The sequence below is a fragment of the Apium graveolens genome, chromosome 9 (genome assembly GCF_009905375.1).
Source record: "Apium graveolens cultivar Ventura chromosome 9, ASM990537v1, whole genome shotgun sequence".
Lineage (NCBI taxonomy): Eukaryota > Viridiplantae > Streptophyta > Magnoliopsida > Apiales > Apiaceae > Apium > Apium graveolens.
The window spans coordinates 99187232-99192134 of record NC_133655.1 but is presented as its reverse complement, the minus strand read 5'-3'; the positions used below and the strand labels follow the sequence as shown (position 1 = coordinate 99192134).

Genomic DNA, 4903 nt, shown 5'->3' with positions numbered 1-4903 from the left:
ATACTTGCGTGAATATTAGCGCGTGTTTTCGCCCTAACAAGTTTTTGGCGCCGCTGCCGGGGACTCGGCGTATTTGTTTAGTTTATGTACTTACCATCATTGGTCATTAGGACTCAGTGATTAGGACGTAGTAGTTACTTATTTTTTCCGGTTGTGTTTCAGGTACTTTAGCAAGCATTTATGCAAACTCGTTCTCGTGCTCGCAAGAGGACTTTAGATACAGCTGAGGAGACAGACGAAGTTCTTGATATTCCGGAGAAGTTAGATTTTAGGGATTCGGATTCAGGAACTGAGCAGAAAGAACCAGTAAACATGGGAGATCGTATTGTTCAAGCTGATCCAGCTCTTATGGATTTTTCTCGGCCTAAAATTGATGATATTCAGTCAAGCATCCTTCATCCGGCTATTCAAGCTAACACCTTTGAAATCAAGCCGGGCACTATTCAGATGGTGCAGAATTCTGTTTCTTTTGGAGGAGCGGCAACTGAAGACCCCAACATGCACATAAGGAATTTTGTCGAGATCTGCAGCACTTTTAAGTATAATGGCGTGACTGATGAGGCTATCAAGTTGAGGCTTTTCCATTCTCACTGAGGGACAAGGCTAAAGACTGGTTACATTCTGAACCAGCTGGGTCCATCACTACGTGGCAAGATCTTGCGTAAAAGTTTCTGGTGAAGTTTTATCCGATGGCAAAGACTGCTGCTATGAGGAGTGCTCTTACTCAGTTTGCGCAGCAACCTGCAGAATCTATGTGCGAGGCTTGGGAACGCTACAAGGAAATGTTGAGAAAATGTCCACATCATTGAATGCCGGATTGGATGGTGATCACTGGTTTCTATAATGGTTTGGGGGCCCAATCTCGGCCCATGCTCGATGCAGCAGCTGGAGGCGCCTTATGGGCTAAAAGCTATACTGAGGCGTATAATCTTATAGAGACGATGGCTGTAAATGAGCATCAAAACCCAACTCAGAGGATGACATCAGGCAAGGTAGCAGGTATTCTGGAAGTTGATGCAGCCACCGCTATTGCAGCCCAGCTCCAAGCGCTATCAATGAAGGTTGATTTTCTGGCTACATATGGAGTTAATCAAATAGCTATGGTTTGTGAGCTTTGTGCATGTTCTCATGCTACGGATTAGTGTTCTCTTGTCAACGAATCTGTTCAGTATGTGAATAATTATCAGCGACAACAGCAGCCGGTGCCAGCGACCTATCATCCTAACAACAGAAATCATCCAAATTTCAGCTGGGGGAATAATCAGAATGCTATTCAGCCACCATATCAGCAAGGAGTGAGTAAACAGTTTAACCCACCTGGATTCCAGCAACCACATCAGTATGTTACAAGGCAATCATATCCTCAACAGGGAAGTACAGCTGCACCTACTAGTGCTGATTTTGAGGAACTTAAGCTGTTATGCAAGAGTCAGGCGGTTTCTATCAAGACCTTAGAAAATCAAATCGGTCAATTAGCCAATGCAGTGCTCAATCGTCAACCTGGCACTCTTCCCAGTGACACGGAAGTACCAGGTAGGAAGGAAGCTAAAGAGCAAGTCAAGGCTATTACCTTAAGGTCTGGAAAAGTAGCTGATGCTGAAAAGGCAAAAGAAGTAGAAGCTGAAATTAGAGATGAAGAACCAAAGCAAAAGGAGAAAGCGGCGGAACCAAGGAAGACTACTGTTGAACATACTCTGCCTAAGGCTAATACAGGGGAGAAACAGCTCTATCCTCCACCACCTTTTCCTAAGAGATTGCAGCAACAAAAGCTGGATAGACAGTTCGGGAAGTTTCTGGAGGTGTTCAAGAAACTTCACATCAATATACCTTTCGCTGAGGCTCTGGAACAAATGCCTAGTTATGCGAAGTTTATGAAGACTATTCTTTCAAGGAAGGTGAAACTGGATGACCTTGAAACCGTTGCTCTTACGGAAGAATGCAGCGCTGTTCTGCAGTAAAAGTTACCACCAAAACTGAAAGATCCAGGAAGCTTCACCATTCCTTGCACCATTGGCAATCTGACTTTTGACAAGTGCCTTTGTGATTTGGGAGCAAACATTAATTTGATGCCGTTATCGATCTTTAAAAAGATGGATCTGCCTGATCCAAAACCCACATACATGTCGCTACAATTGGCTGACCGTTCCATTACTTACCTAAGGGGCATAGTTGAGGATGTGCTCGTCAAGGTGGATAAGCTCTTCTTTCCTGCAGATTTTGTTATTCTGGATTTTGAGGAAGATAAGAAGATTCCCATAATCTTGGGAAGGCCTTTCTTGGCTACTAGCCGTACCTTGATAGATGTGAAAAAAGGGGAACTTACTATGCGGGTCCAAGATCAGGATGTGACCTTCAACGTATTCAAGGCAATGAAATTCCCTACAGAAGATGAGGAGTGCTTAAAATTGGATGTGATTGATTCTGCGGTTACTTCGGAACTCGATCGCATGCTAATGTCTGATGCATTGGAAAAGGCCTTAGTGGGGGATTTTGACAGCGATGATGAAGATGGCAACGAGCAATTACAATATTTGAACGCTTCTCCCTGGAAGCGAAAGCTGGACATACCATTTAAATCTCTTGGTACTTCTGACCTTAAGAATGCTGAAGGGAAGCTCAAACCATCAATAGAGGAAGCACCTACCTTGGAGCTCAAGCCATTACCTCAACACTTGAGGTATGCTTTTTTAGGTGATTCAGCTACGTTACCTGTTATTATTTCATCTGACCTTTCAGGTAGTGAGGAAGACAAGCTCTTAAGGATTTTGAGAGAATTCAAATCGGCTATAGGATGGACCATAGCAGACATCAATGGGATAAGTCCTTCATATTGTATGCATAAAATTCTGCTAGAGGAAGGTAGTAAGCCAACTGTGGAACAGCAGCGAAGACTGAATCCCATCATGAAGGAGGTAGTGAAGAAAGAAATTCTAAAATGGCTAAATGCAGGCATCATTTATCCTATTTCTGACAGCTCATGGGTGAGCCCCGTATAATGTGTAGCTCAGAAAGGAGGTATCACTGTGGTCGCAAATGAAAAGAATGAGCTCATCCCTACTCAAACAGTTACAGAATGGAGAGTATGCATGGATTATAGAAAATTGAACAAAGCCACAAGGAAGGATCACTTCCCTCTTCCATTTATTGATCAGATGCTTGACAGATTGACGGGTCATGAGTATTTTTGTCTTCTGGATGGTTATTCCGGGTATAATCAGATTTGTATTGCACCAGAGGATCAGGAAAAGACTACTTTCACTTGTCCATTTGGCACGTTTGCTTTTCGCAGAGTTTTGTTTGGATTATGTGGCGCCCCGGCCACTTTTCAGAGATGTATGATGGCTATATTCTCTGACATGATTGGAAATAACGTCGAAGTGTTCATGGATGACTTCTCCGTCTTTGGACATTCATATGATGAATGTTTGAATAATCTGCGCGCCGTACTCAAAAGATGCGTGGAAACTAATTTGGTGCTCAATTGGGAGAAATGTCATTTTATGGTGCGTGAAGGCATTATCCTTGGGCATAAGGTCTCTAGCAAGGGTCTGGAGGTGGACAAGGCCAAGGTGGGAGTCATTGAAAATCTTCCCCCACCTAATTTTGTGAAAGGAATCCGTAGTTTTCTTGGTCATGCGGGTTTTTATCGGCGATTCATCAAGGACTTTTCAAAGATATCTAAGCCGTTGTGCAATCTGCTTGAGAAAGATGTGCCTTTCAAATTTGATGACGACTGTTTGGCAGCATTCGAGACTCTCAAGAAGAGTTTGATCACTGCACCAGTTATTACCGCACCAGATTGGACAGAACCGTTTGAGATGATGTGTGATGCGAGTGATTATGCGGTAGGTGCAGTTCTGGGATAGCGCAAGAAAAACCTCTTCCATGTGGTCTACTATGCGAGTAAGACTTTAAATGGTGCCCAATTAAACTACACCACTACTGAGAAGGAGCTTTTGGCTATAGTCTTTGGTTTTGAGAAATTTCGATCGTATCTACTTGGTACGAAAGTAACAGTATTAACTGATCATGCAGCTATTCGCTATCTAGTTTCTAAGAAGGATTCGAAGCCGAGACTCATTCGTTGGGTGCTTTTACTTCAGGAATTTGAGTTAGAGATCAAAGATAGAAAAGGTACTGAGAATCAAGTAGCTGACCATCTCTCTAGATTGGAGAATCCCGATTCTACTTCACAGGATAGGACGTTAATCAATGAATCTTTTCCGGATGAGCAGTTGTTTGCAATTCAGGAGGAAGAACCATGGTTTGCAGATATTGTAAACTATCTCGTCAGCAATATAATGCCTCCTAATTTGACATCCGCTCAAAAGAAGAAGTTTCTGGATGAGGTGAAGTGGTATATGTGGGATGAACCATATTTGTTTAGACAGGGACCTGACCAGATCATCAGGAGATGTATCCCGTTCTGTGAGACGGAGGGGATATTACGAGACTGCCATTCCACGGTTTATGGTGGACACTATGGTGGTGAGAAGACGACAGCTCGTATTCTGCAAGCAGGTTTCTTCTGGCCTACTTTGTTCAAGGATGCTCATCAGTTTGTTTTAAGGTGTGATCGTTGCCAAAGAGTGGGAAATTTGTCAAGGAAGGATGAGATGCCATTAAATGTGATGCTTGAAGTCGAGGTCTTTGATGTGTTGGGAATCGATTTCATAGGGCCTTTTATCTCGTCTTGCAATAATCAGTACATCTTGCTGGCAGTCGATTATGTCTCAAAATGGGTCGAAGTTAAAGCTTTACCGATAAATGATGCGAAGGCAGTGCTAAATTTTCTTCATAAGCAAATTTTCATAAGGTTTGGAACACCTCGGGTAATCATAAGTGATGAAGGATCGCATTTTTGCAACCGTAAGTTCACTTCTATGATGCAGCGTTATAATGT

The 4903-nt window shown here is 42.9% G+C and overlaps 1 non-coding gene across 1 annotated transcript; it reads right to left on the bottom strand.

Annotated features, from left to right (window-relative positions):
• Positions 1–704: 704 nt before the first annotated feature.
• Positions 705–811, bottom strand: LOC141687693 (small nucleolar RNA R71). Its single transcript, XR_012561180.1, has one exon. It is a non-coding gene; the product is annotated as a small nucleolar RNA R71 (small nucleolar RNA).
• Between the last annotated feature and the right edge of the window lie 4092 nt (positions 812–4903).